This window comes from Pseudonaja textilis, chromosome 3 (assembly GCF_049901715.1).
Source record: "Pseudonaja textilis isolate UNSWEBS1 chromosome 3, rPseTex1.2, whole genome shotgun sequence".
In the NCBI taxonomy this organism is placed as follows: Eukaryota; Metazoa; Chordata; class Lepidosauria; order Squamata; family Elapidae; genus Pseudonaja; species Pseudonaja textilis.
The window spans coordinates 83,478,134-83,505,307 of record NC_141992.1 but is presented as its reverse complement, the minus strand read 5'-3'; positions in this window follow the sequence as shown (position 1 = coordinate 83,505,307).

Below are 27,174 nucleotides of genomic sequence, written 5' to 3'. Positions count from 1 at the left end.
TATAAGTGATTTGACTGACATCACACGCTCAATCAAGGCTTGAAACTGAATAGAGTTGGGCATTAAACTGAACTATAAATTCAAGTCAGCTCAACTCTTTGAATCAAATTGCAAATTCATATTGGATGTTGGCTAATTTGTGCATCCCTGTTGGGTGATTTGTATTTAGCATGAGAGGGGCAAGTAGCTGGTGAAGTGTGGAAGGTTCTGTTATTTTAAAAGTGCAGGTTTTCATATTATGCTGCTTTCTTCTTATGCCTGGCTTTAAGGCTTTCTGCTTACAAATTGCATTCAAGAAATAATCAAGAAAAGCTCTATTTTGCATATACAAGAGACATAACCCCATTAGGCTCTCTCTGGTAATCTGCATTAAAAGTGCATACAAATTCACTGCATTGCTTTGAACTTTGAAAATATCTAGAGTATGTGTGTCAGCACAGCAGCTGAAATAATAAGTATGGATTTTCCTTTTGGAACAATGAAGTCAGTAAAACACTCATAAACTCCTGAATATAAATTACCACTGCCCAAGGCTTCAAGGATGTAATCTCTTTTCGACTTCCGGTTTGAAGGGCTTCGGCGACAGACAGGAATCTGCGATCGTGTACGGTTTCTGCCTGGGCTCACTGCTGGAGCGCCCTGAGCCAGCTGGTTTCAGGGCTAAGCCACCCCGTAGAGGTGGTGAAGAAGGGGGAGACTGCCAGCAGGGTCGAGGAGAGCCACATCTCTCCTCCTCAGCTGGTCAAACTCCCTTTCCCGAAGGCGGTAGGAGTGGTGGTCAGAAATGGCCACCTCAAAGAAGTACTCAACCGGAAAAGAACGTGCAGGAGGAAGATAAGAAGTGAAAGTTTTGGCTGACTGGGCTAAGTTGAAAAAGCAATAACTAAGGTACCCTGGAATTTAAATTTTACAAGAAATAACATCGCCCCCAAAGAAGAGTCGGAAGCAATGAAAGAAAGTGAAAAGGGAAAGGGTTGGCTTTTTTTTTCTTCTCTCTCCTTCCTTATATTGACAATTAAGAATAAGAAATTGGAAAAATCCGCTTTGGCATCAACAGGCAATTAAGCTGAAAATATAACTAAATGCCAAAGGGACAATAAAGATTTCTGGACATTAAAAACTTTTTCTTCTATAAGCAGGAAAGGGAGAGAAAAAGAATAAGGGCAGGATCTGGAGGTGGGAGGAGGCTGTCTGGACTTTAAAAGAATCTAAAGTAAAATTTCAATAAGACTTCTAAAAGATAGATTTTAACTGAAACTTTCCAACTAAATAGTAACCCCAGGAAGAGAAAGTGGAAAAAAAAGAAAGAACAAAAAGAAACACTTTGTACTTGGTGACTTTTGGATCTTTGGCTATTATATTTGAATGACTAAAATCAATTGGGTGGTTGTTTAAAAACTTTTACAATGGCATCACTTTTTGATGAATTGAAAATGGACCTTAAAAATTACAAAGAAGAGGTGCAAGAAGGGAAGGGTTCCTTTGGCTTCGTTTTTCAATTCTTAGAAATGGAGATTTGGAACTATGAGAAACAACAAGAAAAAACTGCAAAACAAGAAGACTGGGACAAAGAAGAAGCCATCTTTAATGAACAAGTAACACTATGTGGGGAAGAAAAAAGAAAGGGGGGAAAGAGGATGGAGAATTTAAGATTTAAAAAAACAACCAAAGAAAAGGAAAATAATCCGAAAAATAAGTATAATACTGGAAAACAACAGAAAAGGGGAATACAGAAGAGGGAAGAAGAGGTAGAGAGACAAAGGGGTAAAAAGGGGAGGGAGAAGAAGAAAGGGAAGAAGGAAAGGAAAAGAAGTCATAAAGGTCCGGAGCAAGATATAAAGAAACAGGACTTATTTAGAGATAATGGGTAAAAATTTAACTGAAAGGGGGATTCTGTAAAGGTACATGAGATTGTGTTGTTATATTTGAAAAAGAAATAATTTTAGAAAATTGGAAATAACATATGATTAGAATGAGGGATAGAATGGTTAGTGTAACTTAGTGAAATGTTTGTGAATAAAGTAAATGAAATAAAATAAATGAGAAAATTGAATTAGGAAGGAATGGGAACACTTTAATTAGTCAATGTTTTATAAAATATAAGTGAAGAGGGGGGGAATTGATTATGGAAAGCTAATAACTGTTCCCATAGAGGTATGATATTTAATTGAAAAGTAACATGAAAAATCTTAAGACTTTAATGAATTTTAATATTATTGATAGAATTGAATTGGAATGAAATGTTGTTTTAATTATATACATTTATAATTTTTTCTTTTTTATAAGAATATTGTGTGTAGTTTAAGAATGTACCAAACAGAATCCAAATGGAAGCTATGTGTTATATTGAGTGTTATAACTTTAGGGGAAAGATATAAAGGCGTCATACTCCAATCAGTAACTACAGGAGAAATTTTGTTTAATGAGAAAAGAGAATAGACAATTGAAACAGGACAGACAAAAAATATAAATATAATGATTTGAATTGAGATGAAATAAATATAATAAAATTGAGGAAATTAAAAGAGGGGAGAAGCTATGTAGAAAATGTAAAATTGTAATAAGATATGGAATAGAATATAAAAATGAGCATGAACCTGAAATTGTGTCTGCACGAAGAAATGTAACCTGGGATTATGCTGCTTTCAAAAAAGATGTTTTAATTTCTTTTCTTTTTGTGAAAACTCAAATAAAATTTACCAAAAAAAGGATCTAATCTCTTTTCAATAAAACAGATCCTTTATGTGGGGTTGTGTGTGTGTGTTTAATTGGAGTGTTATTGTCTGGATACTTTATGCACCAATGTTTGAATAAGATGTGTCACACTACTTTTGAATCTTTTCATGCATGACATGTTGATTCAGTTAAATAATAGACAAATCATTCTCCTGCAACTATATGTGAGTTCAACCACTTCAAAATGTTCAAAAAAGTAAGATGCTTTGTAATATCTCCCCCTCCCCACCAATAATCCATACTGTGCCCTATACCCTATAGTCCTGCCATGTGATCAAAGAAAACATGACATTAAATATGTTCCAAAAAAGGCAACATAGTTATGGCATTCAATTGGGATAAACTGGCTTGGGATTAAACTTGGTTATTTGAATAAGCTTGGATGAAGTAAGAATGAGATAGCATAAGTCTGGCCATCATAAAAGTTAGTAATTGTCACTAACCTTCACATTTCCAGCATGGATGGCTTTCTTCAAATGGGCTACCTTCAAATAACTGTCACTGATTTATGTAAGTCTTTGGGCATAACCCAAATCTCATCCTTTCCAACCTCCAAAGTAGATGATTCGTGAGCTCATTCAAATCTTCTCCATTCAAATCTATCAAACAGCAAAGCTTCCTCTTTAAAACAAAAACAAAACAAAAACCAAAAAAACATAGCTTTAAGGAAAAACAAAAGAACTTTACACCACAAACCTCCAATACTATACTACCTCCACTATTTCAGTACCTCAAGACCAAATATTTATAGATAATGCTTTGTCTATAATAAGTGATTTATCATATAATAGTATAATAATTAATTGTTAAATGACCACTAATTTACTGATTCATTGAACTGATAGAGATTTAATACTGTATAATTGATTATCTAGTCTATTGATTGATTGATTCTTAGTAATAAGTTGATTGATTGATTTTTAGAAATAAGTAACCTTACTTTTGATTTGTTCTCTAACTTATCAATTAACATTTATTAATTACCAACATTCATTAACTGACTACCTATCACATTAATTAGTTATTGTAATTGTTTAGTGTACTATTGTCATTGACCATGCCAGCCAGAAACTCCAGAAACTCCAAATCCTACACTACCAAACAACAGAAATATTTGTACCAATGACCTCCCAGACTCCTGTACATGCTTCAGATGTCTTAAAACCATCAATGAAAGTGAAAATAACATCAAATGCTACCTATGTGACAATCAAGCCCATCTTGCCTGTTTAAACTTAAACAAAGACCTAGATGATCTCCTAAAAGCATCAGATACTTTCCCTTGTCTATGTCCATCATGTTTTCCTAAGCTAAACAAACCAAGTACCCTGCCTGACAGAGTTGATAGCATAGAATCACTCAGGCACTCAATAGAAAAACGCTTAGCCACACATTTTGAAACAATTACAAGAAAGCCTAATTTCTCTTGAAAAAAAATACAGCACTGATAAGCGAGTACCTATCAGCTCAAAATCAAATCCCAGCCCAACAACCACTACCATAACTACTACCTCAACTACAATCACAACTACAACCAAAAATAGCCACCAAACCACAACCACAAATAATTACTATACCATCAAATAATTCCACAAATGATATCTCCTTACTCATCAGAGACACCATTGAACATGATCAGAAATGTCCAAATGCCATCTTATTTGGTCTTGAAGACACCAACGAATCAGATGACATCACCAAAGTTCGTAATATCATAAGCAACTCAAATACAACAAACATCTCTCCTGATGATATCATTGAAGTAACCAGAGATGGCCCTAGTCCAAATACAATGATGGCTCGGTGGCCCAAAAATTTTGTAGAGTTGTTTGCAAAAATGAGTCCAGCAAATGCATATTCATTCATACAATAAACGCCATTGAAAAACCAATCCCAACCACAAAAAACTTCGCTCAAGATCAGACTTATTCAGACTGCAAAGAATCCACTCCTGTGAACTCCACAAAGAATTCAAAAGATGTCTAGACAATGGAGAAAAGGATCTGTACATTGACTACTGCACAGATTGTATCAAAAGTAAGGCACACAACCCACAACTCCATATCCAACCCTACCTCATCCAACCCACCATCATTCAAAACTAGGCACACACACCCCTAACTACCTCAATTTCAACTACAACTGGCCTTAAATGCAAGCCTTGTGAATAAAATGCCTGAATTTCTCCTCTTACTAAATATGGCTAAATTAGATATCATATTTGTCTTTGAAACATGGCTCAATGCATCTCTCCCTGACTCCATTACCACAGTAAGAGACTATCATGTTGACCAATCAGATCGTGAAATCCGTAGAGGAGGTGGTGTTGCTATCTTCTATAAAAAGTCCTTATATCTAAAAATCCAAGTTACCCAAGAGCTTGCTATTCCTGAGACCATGTCTGTGAACTGTCCTTAAATATCACATTTCAGTTCTTACTATATTACAGAGCCCCTGATTATGACATCGAACATGTAAACAAGCTAAATTCACTACTTGCATGGGCAACATCCTGCCCACACACTTTTATCTTTCTTGGTGACTTCAATCTACCTCACATTAACTGGACCCTAAACGAACGTAAAACTGAACCCATACATGCAACCTTCTACAATGCAGGAACAAATCTGGGACTGGAACCAACAATACTAGACTTAACAGCTGCCTCGATCTTCTGCAATAGTTTGAATTCAATTTACGGAATACAAATTAAAGAACCCTTTTCCAACAGTGACCACAGCATAACTGACTTTTGTCTCAACATATGTCCACACAAAAATCAACACAACGATATGATCCCCAATTATAACTTCAAAAAAGGCAACTATGATCTTATAGACAACGATCTCTCATCCCTTGATTGGCAATTTTTATTCACTGGATGCAATACTGTAGAAGACCATTACAACATATTTTTATTTGAAGTCAAAAGAGTCATCAAACTATATATACCAATAACAACTCCAAAAACCAGAAAAAAACAGATTACCCATAACAATAAGGAAGCTTCAATCCAAAAAAAAGATCACTTTGGCAGAAAAACAAATCTGGTCACGTTGCCAACTTCAAAAGCCGATACAAAAATTTATGCCACCAGATAAAGACTGAATGCACCGATTATCACATTAAACAAGAGGAAAACCTCCTATGCACCAATTCCACCCACGCTTTCTACAATTTTGTAAACAACAAACTAAAATACTCAAGGTGCATCCCACCTTTGAAAGGACCTAATGGTAAAGACTGCAACGACCACACTATTAAAGCCATCCTCTTTAACAAATTCTTTGGCTCAGTATTTGTAAGCAGCAATGGATCATGCCCAGTATTTCCTAGTCGAACCACAGACAACTACAATGATCTAATACATATCGATTTTACAGAAGTCAATGTTGAAAAAGCACTATGCAATCTAAAACCATCTCTGTCTATTGGACCAGACGGAATATGTGCCTACTTCTTAAAAAAGCTATCCACTGCCATAGCCGAACTTTGTCAAAACTAAGGTCACAAGCCACAGTCATCCCCATCTTCAAAAAGGGAGACTCCAGCCTAGTTGAAAATTACAGACCAATCTCTTTATGCTGCATCATTTGTAAAGTCATGGAATCAATTATTAACCAATCCATTATCCTCCACTTAGAAACAAACAACCTACTCTCTAATAAACAATTTGGTTTCAGAAAAAAACTATCCTGTAATCTGCATCTTAAAAAACATATGGACTACACAACTCGATCAGGGCAAAGCAATAGACGCAATCTACATTGACTTCTGTAAAGCCTTTGATTCAGCGGTACATGACAAACTACTCCTAAAACTAAAATCTTATGGTATCTCTGGACACCTGCATAACTGGATAGAAGCATTCCTGTCAAACAGACAACAAATGGTCAAAATTGGGAGCGTCCTATCAAATTCTGTACCTGTCAACAGTGGTGTCCCCCAATGCAGTGTTCTAAGACCAACTCTTTTCATACTCTACATAAAGGACCTCCATGATCATATTAAGAGCAACTGTGTTTTCTTAGCTGACGATGTAAAGCTATTCAACACCACAGACAATACTGCTACCCTTCAAAAAGACCTTGATTATGTATCAGTATGGTCAAACAAATGGCAACTTCAAATCTAAACAAATAAATGCTCTGTCTTACATATAGGCAAAAAAAAATCAGAAAATAAAATACAGGCTGAATAGTCAAGACCTTGTTGATGATCCAAACTCTGTCAAGGATCTTGGAGTACTCATCTTTAATGATCTAAGTGCTAGAGCCCACTGTAACTACATAGCCAAAAAGGCATTAAGAGTTGTTAACCTAATCCTATGTAGCTTTTTCTCTGGTAATATCACACTACTAACTAGAGCATACAAAACATTTGCTAGACCAAGATTCAAATACAGCTCATCAGTCTGGAACCCACATTACATATCTGATATTAATACAGTTGAGAAAGTCCAGAAATATTTCACAAGAAGAGTTCTCCACTGCTCTTCTCATTGCAGAATACCTTATGCCACCAGACTCGAAATTCTAGATCTAGAAAACGTAGAACTATGCCGCCTTCGGTCCGATCTAAGTATAGTATATAAAATCATACATTGCAATGTCAATGAATACTTCAGCTTCAACCATAACAATACAAGAGTAAACAATAGATACAAACTCAAGGTTAACCGCACCAAACTTGATTGCAGGAAATACAACTTCAGCAACAGAATGGTCAATGTCTGGAATACCCTACCTGACTCTGTGGTTTCTTACCCAAACCCCAAAAACTTTAACCTTAGACTTTCTACTATTATCTCACCCCTTTCCTAAGAGGTCTGTAGGGGGCATGCATAAGCGCACGAACATGCCTACTGTCCCTGTCCTATTGTTTCTTTTATTTTTCTTATATGTATCCATATATTCATAACTATGTTTTTACTTATACCTATTATCTTGTAAGCAATTGACAAACCAAATAATTTTTTTTCTTCCCAAAACTGTATCACTCCCTTTTCCCCCTGTAGTTATGACACTGAACAATTCCTAAGTGATTGCAATAAAAGAATCAACCTCTGAATGCAAGTAAGCTGGAAATGGATTATGGAACCCTGAGTAGATGTTAGAAGAAGAACAACCAGGGCAGGTTCAAGAGAGAAATCAGCCTGGAGTCATTACATTCCCATAAATGATCAAAATCCAACCCCTGTTGAATGCAATTAACTCTCATCTAGCACCAGTTTGGTTAGTTGACTAGATTCTTATGAAGACCAAGAGTGGTAAATTAGCTTAATTGGAATTTCACATGTGGACCTGATTCTTCACTCCTGACATTGTAATAAGGTTCTAAATATTTCCTTCAGGCAACCAACATTAGCAATAGCAATAGTAATAACACTTAGACTTATATACAACTTTATAGCCTTTTACAGCACTAAGTGGTTTACAGGATATTGCCCCCAACAATCTGGATCCTCGTTTTACCAACCTTGGAAGGATGGAAGCCTAAATCAACCTTGAGCCAGTCAGGATTGAACTGCTGGCAGATGACAGAGTTAGCCTACAATACTGTACTGCATTCACTGTGCCACCCCAGCATTAGTTAGCAGCAATAAAAATAAAGAATATTCCCTAGTTCAGTTTTGTTTTGTTTTTCTTTTGTCTATGTACAATATTATATATGACTCTCTCTGCATGTCTGCCTCCCTCTCTCTCTCCACACTCTCCCACATACAAAAAAACCCCCCATACTTAATAATAGGCTCACACAATATCCTTTGCTTGATCAGTAATGTAACAAAGGGGTGGAGAAGTGTCTGCAGTACATTGAATACTGATATTTCATTCTACTCGTGGATATACTGAGGATCTAAGGATCTTCCTTTTCTGTTACCTATCTGGGCCTTAGGATTCCTTGGCTAACTAGGAGAGAGAATATTCATTTGTATCACTATTATGTGATAGAATGAATGCACTCTGTCATAAGTTATATTTGAAGTCCATTTTTCTTTTGGCATTGAGAACATCTTCAAACATACATCTCTTGGGCTAGGCTTAATTGTTGACTATTTAAATCTTGATCCAAAGTTCAGAACTGTTTGAATCTCAACACACACACACACACACACACACACACATTCATACAACATGCCAAGCCTTAAATAAATAAAACTAAAGCCTACCACATTTAGAGACAAATGCCTTTGCAGGGGGTTTATCAGATGTGATTGCATGGTTTGAACCAGGGGTAGGCTTCAAAAATTTTAGCAGTGGGTTCTCTGCCCAGTTGCTGGGAGGGTGTGGCCATGGTGGATGTGGCCTAGTCAGTCTCCTGCACCATGGTGAGGGAGGGTGTTTTTGCCCTCCCCGGGCTCTGGAGGCTTCCTCGAGCCTCTGGGGGGGAGAAAATGGCCTCCCTGGGCTCCAGAGGTTCTGGCCTTCCCAAACTTCCAGGAAGCCAGTTTTTCACCCTTCCCGAGCCTCTGTGTGCACCCTGCACTTATCTGAATCCAAAACAGGCCACGTGGGGACTCCTGGGAGTGATGGGCAGGGCCATCCAGGAGTGGCATTTGGGGGTTCTCTGAACTGCATAGAATTTTAGCTAGGGGCTCCCCCAAACCCCTGTGAATTCCCCAGCAGCCTGGTTTGAACCCATCTAATGAATCAATCCAGCTTTAAATGTTTTAGATCATTCAGAATTTAAAATTCCTAGATGGAGTTTAAATCAAGAGCATTTTGAAAATGTTGGGGAAAAAAATCTCTTTCTTTAAGAGGCTTTGGAAATTTACAAATTATGAAACTTCATAATTAATTTACATATTGGATTCTCCCTGAAACAATTAACCAAAGGGCTTGTTCATAGAACCATTATGAGAAAAGCATTACAAAATCAAGTCACATATTATATGTGACAACAGAGGTACCTATATTCCAGCCTCGGCCACTGCTTGGGACAAATTGCAAAGACACCAACTGTCAAGTCATGCTGTACTGTATAACCTGACTCATTCTATTAATGTGGGTTATATTATCTTTCAAACAGTCTTGAGAGAATTGAATTTTCTACAAAGATTAATTCCACATTCACTTCACTGAACATTAATATATAGAGCATATTACTTTGAGCTCCAGGAATCCCTAGTGGAAAAGGGTTTTAAATCAAAACCTCCACATGGAGACTGGTGGCTCAGTGACTAAGACGCCGAGCTTGTCGATCAGAAAGGTGGGCAGTTTGGTGGTTCGAATCCCTAGCACCGTATAACAGAGTGAGCTCCCACGACTTGTCTGACAGCTTCTGCCAATCTAGCAGTTCAAAAGCATGTAAAAATGCAGGTAGAAAAATAGTGACCACTTTGGTGGGAAGGTATTAGCATTCCATGCACGTTCGGCATTTAGTCATGCTGGCCACATGACCATAGAGATGTTTTTGGACAGCACTGGCTCTTCAGCTTTATAACAGAGATGAGCACTGCCCCCTAGAGCCACAAATGACTAGCATGTATGTGCAAGGGGAACCTTTACCTTTATCTAACATGTTAACCTTTGTGATGCTGTAAATTCACCATTGACATCACATTCGATTTCTACATTAGCTGTTAAAAAATCTCTTTGTTTAATTGGGGTATTATTATTTTTTGCAAAGTTTTCTCAGAAATAAGTCACACATATAGGCTATGTCAAAAGTGGACTTGCTATTTTTCATTTCTTTATTGTGTTCCTATGGAAACCCTAGAGAAATGCTGCTCTGAAATGGCATTAAAGAGAAAAGTATTAAAGTCACATTAGCTTCTTATTTTGGCACAAAGTTAATATTTTTGTTATTGCACATCCATCAGATAAAAAACATTATTTCATTCTGAGATTCCCCCATCCCAAAATTAGCTTATCAAGTAAGTACTGCATGATGCCCCTGGTTAAAATCTATGATTAAATGTCCCTAAAAATGCATCAGAAAACAGGGTGATCTGGGGGGAACCATAATCGAAAATTGAAAACAGTACTATCTAAAGGTATGCATGATGAATCGAAAGTTATGAGTGTTTGAAGAACTAAAATTTATTCTATCATAATTCTATTTCAGCCCAGTCCCTTTTTCCAGGGTTCTAGTGAATTCTAGGCAGACTTAAAATTAAAGCACTAGAACAAATGCTCAAATCTTTTAGCTCAGATTTTGAAACCATTTCCAAAGATGAGGCAAAGTATGAAAATTGTCAAAATTATCATAAAGCAGATGTATAGGTTCATATGATCAGGCTAGATTTTGAACAAAAAGAAATAGACTATGGGCCAGTAACCTCACAGAGATCACAATATTTCTAGCCACATTAGAATATCTTTGGGTCAGAGGTGGTATTCAGGAGGTTCTGACCAGTTCTGGAGAACCGGTAGCAGAAAGTTTGGAGAACCGGCAAATACCACCTCTGACTGGCCCCACCCCCATCTATTCTCTGCTTCTCCAGTCCCAGCTGATCGTCTGGGTCTTTCTTTGTTGCCCTGCACAGGAGGATGGAGCTGGAAAGCAAGTTAGTGGGGTGGAAGGGAATGGGATTTTGCAGTAACCTTCCCCCAGAAGTTGGGAGGGAATAGAGATTTTGCAGTAACCTTCCCCTGCCATGCCCACCAAGCCACACCCACAGAACCGGTAGTAAAAAAATTTGAATCACACCACTGGTTTGGGTGGCATTCTCACATCTGAGTTGCAATCCAGTCTTTAATTTATTTTGCAGCAGTTTCCAATAATAATTTTAAAAATTGTTGCATTGTATATACATTTTCATAGATATCTTCTTAATATATTTATCTCTATATAGTTCCTTTTTCATATATGCACACCTGATAAGCATTTTTTGCCTGTAATTCAGGATATTTTCTCTTACTGTAAATATTGTTATTTATTTTTTCCTAACACAATGTAGAGAAATTCTCAGGACCCCAAAACCTTTGGGTGTATGCCAAGAAGATCTTCAAAACTTCATCCAAATTGTAACTTTGAATGAGAGAGAATAAACTTCTTAAACACACACAGTAAAGGATAATCATATTAATAACTGGTTTAATTTAACATAATTGAAAATCACCAAAGGTATTGCTAGTTCCACTCATTTTTAAATTTGATCCTTGATTTCTATTGTCTGACATACCATTCAAAAACCATGTGGCATTCAGCCTGGAAAAAGATACGTGTGCCTGTGGCAATCTAAGTATTTTTGTAGGGTTCTCTTTTTATTACTTCTGAACTATTTTGCAAAATATGGACATTTTCAAGAAGCTGGAAAGTCATTTGTTAAGGATGCCCTACTTTAGATTTCTGACATCAGCCTACAAACTAGATTAACTACATTATAAGCCCCCTCCAACTCTTGATGTTATGATATTTATTTTAGGAATATCTGGAAAGTAAATATTTCAAGAAACTGGCAGCAAAATGGTTGACAGAATCAGAGTGCTAATCCTACCTTCAGAAAGTAATGTTTTCTGATACACACACACACACACATCTCTGTGTCTGTGTGAAGTTATATCTCTATATAACAGAATAACAGAATTGGAGGGGATCTTAGAGGTCTTCTAGTCCAACTCTCTGCTGAGGCAAGAAACCATATACCATTTCAGTCAAATAGTTGTTCAAGCTCTTCTTAAAAACTTCTATTGTTGGAGCATTCACAACTTCTGGAGGCAAGTTGTTCCACTGATTAATTCAGTGTCAGGAAATTTCTTCTTTGTTCTAGGTTGGTTCTCTCCTTGATTAGTTTCCATCCATTGCTTTGTGTCCTGCTTTTAGTTGCTTTGGAGAATAGATTGACCCCCATCTTCTTCGTGGCAGCCCCTCAGATATTGGACCATTGCTAACATGTCAACCCTAGTCCTTCTTTTCATTAATTCTGGACATATCAAATTCTTGCAAGCACTTTTAGTATGTTTTAATTTCCAATCCACTAATCATCTTTGTTGCTCTTCGCTGCACTCTTTCTACAGTCTCAACAACCTTTTTATATACTATTCCCTTCCAAGATAAACAACATTATATCAAATACTCTAAGCCAAAGAAATGAAGAAAAACAAAGAAGAAAAACAAAGGAGTTCAATGTAGATTCTTCCAACATAATTCTGTATCCTTGAAGACAATACTTTTCTACAGGGCTTTCTCTAATAGCAAGATGCCATTAGGCTGTTCTTGTTGTTTGTGTCTTACAATAGCCCTCAACTTACAATCGATTGCCTAATGACTGTTTGAAGATATGACAGACCCCCCAAAAGGGACTTACAACCCAGATTTGAAGTTCTGATTTCTGCTCTCTCTAAACCCCCCCCCGGACATGTGATTGTATTTTGGATGTTCACCAACTTGCCTGCATTTATTGCCAAATTTATTTATTTATTTATTTGTTTGTTTGTTTGTTTGTTTGTTTATTATTTGCTTGCTTGCTCACTTATTTATTTGTTTGTTTGTTTGTTTCTTTGTTTCTTTGTTTATTTATTTATAAACTGACATTTACTTCCGGTTTCCAGCAAAAAAACGCCCCACAGTGATCAATAGGTTTGTTTCATGCCATGCCATGGCATTCACTTTATGGCTGACATGTTCGCTTAATGATGCTGCAAAAAAGGTCATAAAATTGCATTCAGTCACATAGTGAACTGTCTTACTACTGTCACAACTTATGACTGAAATTATGGGCTCAATTACTATCATAATTGAGGACTACACGTCTATGTTTTAACTATTTTATTTTAAAAACTAACTGTGGATATTTTAATGCTTTATTAATTTGAGTCCTTTTACCATGGATATTAATATTTTTGCTGAAAACTGCTCTAACAATTTGTAAATAAATAAACAGTAAATAAATATGTACATTTCCTAGAGCTTCTAGAATGAGGGGGATTTTAAGCTAAGTAAATAAATGAGTAAATAAGTAAATTAAAACATTTTTCAATGCTTTGCAATAATATTAAATTTAGAGGTTTCCCCCAGGGTTAATATAATAAGAGACCCAGATTAGAACTGCAAGAATCATAAGATTTGGGTATTCAATGGATTACTGTAGAGAATAAGGAACATGGCCTTGATGAGGAGATGTGTGAACTCTGTTACCAAAGAAACAAGGGGGAAACATGGCTTAAGTTCAAAACAGACAGCATAGTCTTTCAACAGGAGGTTGAACAACTAGCCTTGTGGTGCAACCGGAACAGTCTTAAACTAAACACACTCAAAATCGTAGAAACGATGGTATTTTTTAGTGAGAAACCCTCCTATGCTACTACCTCTTACAATACTAGACAGCACAATATCAACAGTAGAGACCTTCAAGTTTCTAGGTTCTATCACATCTCAAGACTTAAACTAGACACCTAATGTTAAAAGACGTCATCAAAAAAGCACAACAAAGAATATTCTTTCTGTTGCCAACTCAGAAAGCTCAGACTGCCCAAGGAGCTGCTGATACAGTTCTACAGAGGAATTATTGAGTCTGTCATCTGCACCTCTATAACTGTCTGGTTTGGTTCTGCAACCCAACAGGACAGACACAGACTCCAGAGGATAATTAGGATGGAAAAAAAAACAATTACTATCAACCTTCCTTCCACTGAGGACCTGTATAATGCACAAGTCAAAAAGAGAGCTGTAAAAATATCTGCAGTTTCAATTTCTACCTTCAAAACAACGTTATAGAGTATTACACACCAGAACAACTAGTCACAAGGACAGTTTCTTCCTGCATGCCATCACTCTGCTAAACAACTAAGCAGGTTTATCCTTTCCATGGAATTTTTGGTCCAGTCTGCTAGTTGAGTTGACAGTAACTGAAAGGATTTTCCTGTGACGGGGACTCCAAGCTTGAAGTACCAAAGTTTAATGTCCTGATGCTTCATTCAGATGGATTTGCTTCCTATTAATGTTGCCAGAATTGAGAGTCCTGGTCAAGAGTTTCTGAGAAGGTCATATTCTCTCCAGGAAATTCTCCCACAACCTCTCTTTCTCCTGTATGCTTAATCTTTCCCATTTCTTATCGCTATTTCTTATTCTTCCTGTTATGTCCTGAGGACTCTAGGAGTTCTCACTCAGGTCCAGTCCCTTTGCGTGGGCGACCTTTCCCTTTCTCCCATTGGTTGGTTCTCCCAGCAGCCAGCTATAAAAGCGGGCTGCGGGGTCCAACCAGTTGCTGATTGCTGCGAGCCAGTTCCAGGCGTGGCAAGCACGGTCAGCCCTTTATTGTTATAATAAAGTATTGTTGCACTCATGCTCTGGTTCAGCCTCTCATTGCTCAAACTTAACACTGGCGACGAGGATGGGATGGCTACCAGAAGCACCATGCAACCGCTGAGTCACTAGCCGCGGATCCGCAGCCCAGAGAGAGCGATCGGCCGGTGATAAGAGAAACGCTGATCCGCAGCCAGAGAGAGCGGTCAGCCAACAAAAAGAGCAAACAAAAAGAGCAAACGCTGATCCGCCGACAGAGAAAGCGGTCAGCAAGCGAAGAGAAGCGAACGCTGATCCGCAGCCAGAGAAAGCGGTCAGGTTTGAAAGTTAGAAGCGTCTGTAGCCGCTTGTTAGCCCAGCTACAGGGAAAGTGAAGCGCTGCGAGCCGCTCTGTATCAGGCGCGAAATTCAAGCGGTTGTCATTTGAATTTCAAACCTAAGAGAGACACAGCACAGCGCTGTAGCGAAGTCACTAACGCCCACACTGGCGCGAATCTAGACACCACCAATGGCTAACAGCCAACGTGGTTAACCCAGAGAGAAAGAGAGGATAGCGAAAAGCCTCTCCAGAGCTGAAATCACTTGCATACCACGAGCACTAAAACCTTGCCCGTTGTCCCAGAGAGATTTTTTCCACAGGTAGCTCAGCCGGTCCCAGCACCATGAGTTCCAATCCAGTATTCCCGGCGTTCAAACCAGACGAAGAGAAGTGGGAATCGTATAAGAACCGCTTCAATCATTACATCGATGCGGTCGGCCTGGCGGATGCGGGAGAGCATCGGAAAAAATCCTATTTCCTAATCTACTGCGGAGTCACCGTTTACGATACTGCCACAGCGCTCGTAGCTCCAAGGGAGTTGAAAAACGTTCCGTGGTCCGAGTTGCTTGAGATCCTCACTAACCACTATGCTCCCAGGCCCTCACAGATCGCCAGGAGGTTCACTTTCCGTATGAGGAAGCAATCGAGTAAAGAGACCATCAATCAATATATGGCCGCTCTCAGAACAGCAGCGGGTTTGCATTGCGGGTTTGGAACCTACCTGGAGGACATGCTCCTCAATCAATTAGTCTGTGGGGTCAAGGACCTCAACCTACAGAGGCGCCTTCTAGCAAAAAAAGACCTCAACCTCGCACAAGCGGTCGAGGAGGCCTTGGCAGCCGAGCTGGCAACGAACTCAGCCACCGAAATACAGGGCCCAAGTGCCAAGCTGACATCACTCCCAGTCCACTCCGAGGAGGTGGTAGCAGAGAAACCCTCAACGATGAAAACGAGCGTCCACCGCCTCGCCAATGACAGACGGCCGCAGGTAGGGGCCAAACAAGAAAACACCGGTCCACCCAAGCACATCACCCTGTGCCTAGCCTGTGGGGATCGCATCAAAGGGCCACCTGCAAGTTTAAAGGAGCCACCTGCAACAACTGCCATAAAAGGGGGCACATCGTGAGAGTCTGCCAAGCCCCCCAAAGCGCAGCACAAAGACACCCTCCCTCGCACTCGGGACCACAGAGGCAAGTATTAAACTGTCGCACGCACCGCCTTGCCAAGCGCACTTGCCACACTGTTAGTAAAATTTCTCTCTCCGTTTCCCTAGAAGGTAAACCGTGCCACATGGAGGTTGACACAGGGTCAGCGCTCTCAATAATTTCGTAGATAGTAGCCTATCTACTACCCGGCTTCAAAGATGCCAGTTCGGCCTGAAGGACTACCAGGGGAAGACCATTCCTGTGATCGGCAGAGGCAAGTTCCTTGTCAGTTTTAGAACTTTTAAAGGTCACCTACCTCTAGTGGTAGTTAACGGCAATCTACCCACCTTATTGGGGCTCGATTGGTTTCCCCACCTCGGCCTAGGGCTAACAGGAGTCCATGCTGTCTCAACCTTAGACACTGACTCCTTATTCGCTGATTACGCAGATGTGTTCAGCGAGGAGCTGGGGTGTTATAATGGAACCCCATCTCATTCTCAGTTGACCCCCAGGCAGTCCCAATCAGACTAAAACCGCGTAGAGTCCCATTCGCTATTCGGCCAAAACTAGACGCTGAATTGGATAAACTATTAAAACAAGGGGTCATTGAGCCAACAGATTTCGCCAAGTGGGAGACGCCCATTGTCACACCCTCAAAAAGACGGTAGCCTGAGAATTTTCTCGGACTACAAGACAACAATCAATAAATATTTACAAGTTAGCGCTTACCCTGTGCCCGTCATTCAGCACTTATTGCACACATTCGAGCCAGGCAGTGTTTTTGCTAAATTGGACATGTCTCAAGCATATCAACAGTTCCCTGTTGATAACCAAACAGCGGAACTCCAGACCATCGTCACTCACAGGGGTGCCTTCCGATGCAAGCGTCTCCAATTTGGCGTTAGTGTTGCCCCAGGTATTTTTCAATCCCTCATGGAGCGGATTTTACAGGGCCTCCCTGGTGTAGTACCCTACTTCGACGACATCTTAGTCTCGGCCAGGGACAGACCCCAACTCTTCCAGAGAGTGCGAGCAGTGTTAGAGCGGTTCAGACAGCATGGCTTCAAGTTGAAAAAAGAAAAATGCGCCATTGCCACTAGACAGGTGGACTTTCTGGGTTATAAAATTGACGCCTCTGGCATTCACCCCCTGGAGTCCAAGGTTAGGGCAATCCACGAGGCCCCCACTCCAACCTCCAAAACTGAGCTACAAGCTTTCTTGGGGCTGCTGAACTTTTACGCATCTTCTTGACCCATAAAGCCTCAGTAGCCGAACCCCTACACAGATTACTGGACAAAAAGTCACCTTGGCACTGGGGGCACAAAGAAGACCAGGCGTTTAACGCCGTCAAATCACTACTCACGTCGGAGGCGGTGCTTATCCAATTCAACCCTAACCTTCCTTTAGTACTGGCAGCAGACGCATCCCCTTTTGGAATTGGGGCGGTCCTTAGTCACAGACTTCCCAATGGCGCCGAGGCTCCCATCGCCTTTTTCTCAAGGACGCTCTCTGCCACGGAGCGCAATTACAGCCAGATCGACAAGGAAGCCCTAGCAGCTGTTGCGGCCGTGAAAAAATTTCACGAATTCCTTTTTGGCCATTTTTTCGAACTGGTTACGGACCACAAGCCCCTCCTGGGCCTACTGGCCGGGGACAAACAGACCCCTCAGGTCCTTTCCCCTAGGATGACAAGGTGGACACTCTTCCTAGCAGCCTACTCCTACAAACTTATACACCGCCCGGGCAAAACACTGTCCCACGCCGATGCTCTCAGTCGCTGCCCCTTACCCGCTCCGGCTGAAGACCCCGCTCCTGTCAACGCTATTTTCGAGATCACCCAGTTGGACCTGCCCATCACTGCCCTTGACATTGCTGCTAAAACCAAGGCTGACCAAACGCTCGCCCAGGTGCTCGACTGGGTGAGGAGGGGGTGGCCGGGTGGCAACGTTGAAAACAAATTCACACCCTTTAAGACTCGCATGCAGGAGCTGTCCAGTTTGCAGGGTTGTCTGCTATGGGGCACTCGAGTGGTCATCCCGACCTCGCTGTGTACCTGAGTCCTGGAGGCGTTGCACGAGGGACACCCTGGCATCGTGAGAATGAAGGCATTAGCACGCAGCTACGTGTGGTGGCCGGGTCTCGACGAGGACATTGTCAATTGGGTAAGTTCCTGCAACATCTGTCAGGAATCCCGTCCTGCTCCCCCCATTGCCACCCCTACCAGATGGGAGAGCGCCAGCGCCCCTTGGTCTAGAATCCATATCGATCTGGCCGGCCCCTTGCATGGGAAGATGTTCCTAGTGGTCGTGGACGCCTACTCCAAATGGATTGACGTAGCACAGCTATCCACGACCACCACACTAGCAATCACCAACGTGTTAACGCGCCTGTTCGTAACGCATGGACTACCCGACTCCATTGTCTCCGACAATGGCCCACAGTTCGCATCGATCGAGTTCAGCCGTTTCGCTGCCAACCTGGGTATCCGCCACATTTTCACAGCCCCATTTCATCCTGCCAGTAATGGGTTGGCTGAAAGAGCCATCAGGACCACTAAAGAAGCCCTCGCCAGGTTCAGCAGGGATGACTGGCACCACAAACTCTCGTGGTTCCTGATGAGCCAGCACTCAACCCCCTGTTCAGTCACCAATAAGTCCCCAGCAGAGCTCCTGATGGGCTGGCGCCTGAGGACTGTATTGGACAGACTTCACCCACAATACTGCCCCAACTCTCCCCTTGCTTCCTCATCGGGGGTTAGACATTTTATGTTACAGGAGCCAGTATTCGCGAGGAACTTCGCTGGGGACCCACTATGGATTCCAGGCGAGGTCATAGCCATCACCGGGCCGAGGTCGTATAGGGTCAGGCTGGAGGATGGCCGCGTCTGGAGGAGGCACATAGACCAACTGCGGAGGCGCCTCAGCACCCTTGCCAGCAGGGATCCAGTCACCAGACGAAGGGGAACCTCCTCATCCGCCTCACAGCCACATCGTGCCCAATGACCAGTTCGCACCTACAGTCGTTCCCGACAGCCCGAACTCGGACAACAGCGCCCAGAGGGTTGACCAGCCCGATCCAGTCCATGGGAGCTCGTCCCCAGTAACCAACCCTGCGAGTCCCGGGGATGCCCGAGCCGGGAGGCACGTTGGCGACACTCTGCCGGCCCTACCGTCACAGGCTGATCCTGAACGGACAGACAATGTTCCCGAGCTGCGCCGTTCTGGGCGCCAACACAAGCCCCCTGTCTACCTCAAGGACTATGCATGTTCGCATCTGGGGGAAGGGGTGTTATGTCCTGAGGACTCTAGGAGTTCTCACTCAGGTCCAGTCCCTTTGCGTGGGCGACCTTTCCCTTTCTCCCATTGGTTGGTTCTCCCAGCAGCCAGCTATAAAAGCGGGCTGCGGGGTCCAACCAGTTGCTGATTGCTGCGAGCCAGTTCCAGGCGTGGCAAGCACGGTCAGCCCTTTATTGTTATAATAAAGTATTGTTGCACTCATGCTCTGGTTCAGCCTCTCATTGCTCAAACTTAACACTTCCCTTCCACAATTCTCTTTCTCTCTGTATGTCCTTTCAATCCTCTCCCAGAAGGGAAGGTTGAGAAGGGGACTGGACAAGACAAAGCCTTTGGTTGAATATTATTTTAAATATTATTATAGTCCTGAATGAAACTTGTAGCCTAGGATCCTTGAGTTCAAGGCTCAGACCCATATCCGGTGGCTTTTCTTCACAGATTACTTCAGAGATTACTTTGGTTGTAACCATCTCAGTTCTGCCCTATGGTAACCCTTTCAGACAACCTAGGTAGCTCTTCCACCAATAAGGAAGATAGTATTAGTGAAAAATCCTCTGAAGAAAACAAGGCAAAAAGAAGTTCTAAAGATCAACAATGTTGTTACAAGGTGATAATTCAGCTCTCAACTTGGTAAAAGTATCAATAGGATTCCCACTTTATGTATTACAGCTTGCTAGAAAAAACAGTATATTGAAAAAAAAAATTCTGAGGGGACAAATTGCATTGTAGAAGATCCTACTCAAAATAATCCATAACAGCAGCTAGATATAGGTAAATATAAATAGATCAGCTTTATTCCTTGATTTGATGTAATAGTATTTCTACTTGTCATTTATGTAATTTGCAAGCTCCTTTGAGAGTTTCCTTGAGGCCAAAAGGTGAAGTGAAAAGCTAATAATTGCAAACAAATTGCTAATACTCCAGCTAACAGATGGAAATGTCATTTCTTTCATATAGACTATTTCTTAAATAGAATGTTAGATGTTAGCGAGAAGAATTACAGTTCAGTCTTCTTGATTTATTCATTTCAATTTCCCTCTCCTCTTTCCTTTAATTATAAAGCAAAAGAAATGAATGGAAAAATATACTCTGGAGTTTTGGTGGTTTTTTTTAAAGCGAATAAAAATATAAATGGATATATCTAATGTTAGCAAACACTAAACATTTCAAGATCCAAATGCAGTTCTTCTATCCAGAATTAGTTATATACAAACAAATTTGTAGATTGATTGATTTGCATTTAGTTACCATTTGGCCATTTTTGAAGAGTTCATTTCTTTATTGTGGGATTCATTGTTTAGTTTGGAAATAAACCATCACCAGTCAAAACTTCCAAAAGAAAACAATGGTAATTTTATTCTTCATTTTGCAAAGAGGGTGGGCTATGCACATGCAGGTACAGTGGACACACCCTAAATCAGAGGTATTAAACTTGCATTTGTCAAAGCAGCGTCATGTAACGTATCAGGAATGTTTTCCCATTCACTAAACTGGGCATGGGTGTTTCCCATTGTTTTCCCATTCAATAAACTGGCCAGCATCCAGCCTGTAGGCCGGGAGTTTAACAGCCCTGCCCTAAATCATAAATATGTTTACCTTATATTCTCTATTGCTGTTACAAATTTACCTCCCACCTTTTCCTCATTGGTTTAGTAATTATGATGTCACAATCTATCCAAAGCTTCTAAAGTGAATACATTATCTCCGCCCCTGATTACATCTCCCACCATTCTAATTCTATCACCCCCTGCCCTTATTTATGAATTACCTTTTATGGTTCTAGTTCCTAGGGGTTATTTCTAGAGCAACTATCATATCAGCAAATTCTGGTTAAGATTGGTTTTTAGCATAGCAGAGGCCTTCCTATGTACAATTCTCAACCTTCAGCCTTAGTTAACGAGATTAGAAATGTACACAATGCATTTTCTTCACAGGCTAGCATGTCTTCTTACCATTCTGTAAAAACAATAAGCTCTGTTTCCCACATTTATGAAAGTGAATTTCCTACCTAGAATAAGAACAATATCCTGGTACTTAAGATGCAGTGTGGCTCTGAAACTGCATTTAAAAGACTGAACTATTTTATCTTTTGGTAGATTCACTTCCAGAATGATCTGATCCTGGGATGCTGGATCAGTCCATCCTGGAGAACAAGCAAACATAATATCCTGAGAAACATCAGAATCTTCCACTATCCAGAACACGTGTATACATTAGGATTATATAATTAAGAAAGCTTTGTAATAAAGCTAGTACACACCTCTTTATTTTAATTTGTGAGATCACTCTTCTGTCCTTTATGGCCTGCTATTTTTTATAAAGTCATTCTGCTGACATGAAACGGAACATCATGACTGAACTGACTAACTGACAGAGATGATAGGTAGCTTATCCAAAAGTGACTAGGATGCTGTCTTTTTGATTTGTGTGTGTGTGTGTGTGTGTTTTAAAATGATTTTTAATTTGATTCAAAGAATTGCTTTCTAACCTTTCTTCAAAAAGGCCAAGGATTTTATTCTGATGGTTATGGAAAGATGTCCCTGCACTTGAAGGCCCTTGACTTTTATTCTGCAATCATCTCTCCAGAAGTCTACAGCATCCACGGCTTCCACTATTCCAATGAAATCCAAGAGGACAACTCAAGGGGAAAATCCTCCTGTGGGTGTTTTCAGATCAAAAAGTGGAGCCAGTCAGAAAGTTTGTAGATTGATCAAAATGCATAAAGTGGCAAACTCACCATCTTGCACAAAGAGGCTTTTTTTTCCCCAAGAGACAACTGGACTTTCTGGTTTTTCTTTGAATACGTTTTGCTTCTCATTCAAGAAGCTTGTTCAGCTCTGACTGGATGGTGGGGAATAAAAATATTGGTTTCAACAATTTGCTGAAAGAATGCAAGTGACTAGTTGTCTGAAAGGAGTATAAATCCTTCCATTCCCCAGCCAGAGCTGAAGAAGCTTTTTGGATGAGAAGCAAAACGTCTTCAAAGACAAAACAGAAAGTCCAGTTACCTTTTTTTGCGGGGGGGAAGGGGGGGGAGACACATCTTTGGGATAATCATGACCTGGATGACTGAAAATCTCCATAGACATTCACCATCTTGCAATGACAAAGCAGAATGAAAAGCAGCAAGAAAAATAATATACGCGAAAACACTAGAAAAAAATGTTCAGGAAATGAAAGATAAATTTCATTGTTGAAATAGCCCAAAGATCATCCTGACGTGATCTCATTTTATAATACTGTATCTTGAGATACAGTACCTAGAGAGAAACCATGTGAGACCAGATTATCTTCTTAGTGTAGGGCATGGCCGTGTTCTAATGAAATTTCTTGTATTTTCTATCCATGTTGCAGGATATTTCTTAATATTGTCCCAAACCATCTCACAGGGTAATGAAGCTGGAAATATATAAATTCTGCCAGGCAAATTCATGGTGATGTTGATAGGGACGCTTGTTTCTCAAGGAACATGATCATATCACAGTGCATCACTCCCTGTTGACATGAATATTTGACATCATTAGCATTTGAGAGAATGCAGTAGTCACAACCAGCAATTTGTCACAACTGCAACAGGAAAGTGTTTCAACTTAGTGATTTCGACACTAAGGTTAACATCAGTATGAATTATGGATACACCGGGAGAAGCAGATGAAAAATCCAAATGGCTTAAGCTAAAATCAGATAGTTCAGCTTGATACTGCTTTAGCCACTATATTTACTACTATACACTGTGGAAATAGAGTATTAGCACAGGTAGTCCTTGACTTAAAACATTTCATTTGGTATCCATTTGAAGTTACAATGGCACTAAAAGTAGTAGTGACCTGTGATCGTTTTTCACACTGATATGACCATTGCAGCATCCCAATGGTCATGTGAGTTACATTCAGATGCTTGACAACTGACTCATATTTATGACAGTTGCAGTGTTCAGGAGTCATTTTGCGACCTTCTGACAAGCAAAGTCAACGGAGAACTCAGATTCATTTAACAACCATGTTACTAATTTAACAACTGCAGTGATTCACTTAACAAATGTGGCAAGAAAAGTCATGAAATGGGACAAATTCGCTTAACAGATTTTTCACTTGACAACATAAATTTTGGGCTCAATTGTGATCATAAATTGAGGCCTACTTGTAGATGATATAAGCAGAGGATTTAATTGCAATCTTGCCAGTCAGGCAGCATTTTTACTGCAATTACTGATATCAGCAATGGCTATTGGTGAAAACGCTTTGCAATAATACAACAATTTTGTTAACAATGCAATGTTGTGGTTCTTAAAACATGTACATAAGTCAAGACAAGTAAAATCCATTATATGCTGACTGGGAATGCCACAAGTGTGTGATTTAAAATTTAGAAAGAACAAATGCTTTCTAACAATATTAGCTTTCAAATTACAATTTTAAAAAAGGAAAAAAAACTTAGTAAGTAAATTATTAATTACTATACTGCATTTGTTAATCTGATGTAAAGCAACATAGCAATTATTAAGATTCTGTAGGCATTTCTTCCTTCGATCCCATAATTACAATTTCTCTTGAAGTAATCTGGTTTGGAGAAACATGAAATGCATTTGATTTTTCTGGGGTGGGGAAAAGCAACTTTCCATTTCAGTCCCTTGATGCCTTCAAAACATCTTTTGGAAACTGTTTTGAAACAAAGGATGCTAAAGTTTAAACTTAATTTGGAGGTTCTCACACCATTGAATCTCAGAGGAAGGCAGAAGCTTTGTTTAGTTGCAGAAAATAAGTAGCTATGTGTAAGAATATATGTTTAGGTTGACAAAAAAAACAACCCACCTTATTTCTTCAGAAGTTCTATTTTCCCCAACAGACCTGATCAGCAATTAAGAACAGAATGTGTTCTGTGGTTGTGTGCAATGAAGAGTGTGGAACATATAGAGGCTACATAGATCTATTTTAAACCCTATCAACAGCTGTGACTAACAGAGATGTTATGCTTATTAACTGTACCAGACACAGAAGCTCACGCTATTGAGGTCATTGGAACGCAGACATAGCCAGGCAAATATCACCCCACAGTCAGGGAGACAAATTACTGGGAGATTGGGCAAAGTCAGCCATCTGCAAATTTAAGGAGCAAAATAGCCCAGAGCCACACAGTAATCACTTCCAGCCAAAGAGAAAGAAGAAGAAAGCAAGTACGAGTGAAGCTCAGTGCAAGGCTTTAAGAAAGCCGTGTAGTTCTCAGAAGGACCCAAGTAGAATGCTAGCTTTGCTTCTTGACAAATTGAAGCCAAAAATAACCATTAATGAGAAGCTTACTGGGATGGGCGAGCAGGAGGGATAGGTACATGTGTGACAGAAAGGCAGACTGAGGCAAATCCTTCTGCAATTGCAAAGCACAGTTGCATAAGTCTCAGTGTCCTGTCACTCAAAGTCTCTCTAGCCTGAAGTGTATCTTCTATCTTCTTTATCAAAGCTATAATTATGTTGTCCTGAAGGTTCAGACAGCAGTCTCCTTGTGTCTGATCATGCTCAGACTTTCTCTTCCTGGAAGGGAAAAAGGGATGAGATCTCTGTCCCCGCAAAACAGAATAACAGAGAGGGAAGTCAAAATAGTGTTTTTGATTCAAGCTGGCATTCCTTGGATTGATCCAGATCATACCTCCCACTTCTTTCTTTAGAACTTATTCAGTATAAATTTAAAATAATGACTCAGGTTCTGAGCGCTCAGAAATAAAGACCCATCAATGTACACATTTTAGCATTAAATGAATCTTAAGGTAGTTCCATTCATAGAGGTAATATATTATCTTTGGCTCCCCAACTGTATCAAGCACAGAAAGAAACCAGCTTGTTCAATCCAGAATTTCATTCTGTCTTGTTTATTTTCTAGAGCTGAGGATGATGAAGTAAATATGGATACATCATTGCTTTCTAACTGTAATTCTGGATGCCATCTAATATTTTTGATTATCAGGGTACAGGTTGAATAGCCTGTATTTTCTGAACTGTGTCTTTTTAGCAGAGATCCTGCCTGCTCTTTGTTTATATTTTAATCAAATGATAAATTTAGTGGTAAAGAGTTTATTTGCTCTCTGAATTCTCTCTAGAGGTGGCCAATCTTTCTAGAATAAGTTTCATAAATCCAGCAATAAATCTCAACCAGTTTTTATTAGCTCATACCTCAATCTTAAATTCATGCCTCAATCTTAAAAATGCGATGTATTATTTCTCCAAATATTTGTAGTCTGAAACTTGACAGCATGATAACAAATACAGGAGCATCGTGGCTGAAAACACGCCCCCATGGACTTTGCATACTTCAGACCTTTGTGAGCAGATCTGGCTGCATTATTAGGAGGCTGATTGCAGAGTTAATAAAATAATTATACATTTTGGATCATTTCATTATGATGACCAAGACGCAGGAAGAGCCATCACAAACAACTTGAACTGAATACTAGATAACTTGATTGCTTGGATCCTAGGTCTTCAGTCTGGCAACAAAATGCCAATTCTGATTCTAGGGAACCTGCTAAAATTGCTTTTATTGGAATGAATTGGACCAGACTTTGCAGCAACACAAACACCTGTTGTTTGAAGTGGATATACAATTTATCTTGCTGAAGTCAGGTAGATTGAGTTGAATGAAGGGGCACTATTGGAAACTGAATAAAAACAGATGTTACATTTCTAAAAAGAGAGGGAAAAACTTATGCTCAGGAAGCTGCATTTTAAAAATCCAAATCAGAATAATTTATGTTTCAAAACAAAAGCAGGATTCAAGATATTTAAAGCAAATGGTCTGGGACAATTTATGTTAGCCATTATATATCCCAAAGGAAGATGCGTACAAAGACTCTATATGTTGCAAACATAAACAGTTTAAATTTATTCTGTTGATTTATTTTAACAAACAAAAATGACCATCTGACAAGAATTTCCAAAATGGCAATAAACCACACTGCCAATTTTTGACAGTTATGGTTAAAGTGGACTCTGGGGCTGCCCAAGAGCAGCTGCCCACCCCATGTTAGGAGGATTTTCTGCTTCAGGTGCCAAAATAATTTGCCATTGCTTGAGTATCTTGCAATTTGACCAGAGGATGTCATTTGCTGCTTTGCTTAAGGCAATAAAATGTGTCGACAGCACACATTGATTGCTAGCAGTCATAGCTCAGTAAGCAAAATATGGAAACATTTTGGGCTAGGTAGAGTTATCTTTCATAGACTGCTACTTCAGTTCAAGAGTGTCTCTTGCTTCTCATTGGAGACCTGGCACAAGATTTGATGAGTCAGCCTGGGTAATTCTTACCTACCACTTTTCTGAAGCAGGGAGATAAAAAAAGATAACAACAACAACAACAGACAGACAGACAGATAGATGTGTTTAGGCATCTTTATCTAAAGAAAGGTATTCGCCTTGTTGGGATCTGGGTGGAAGAGATGATACTTAACCAAACTTCACCATAGTCTTCTAGTAAACATTTTTTATTTCATTATAGAGCAATA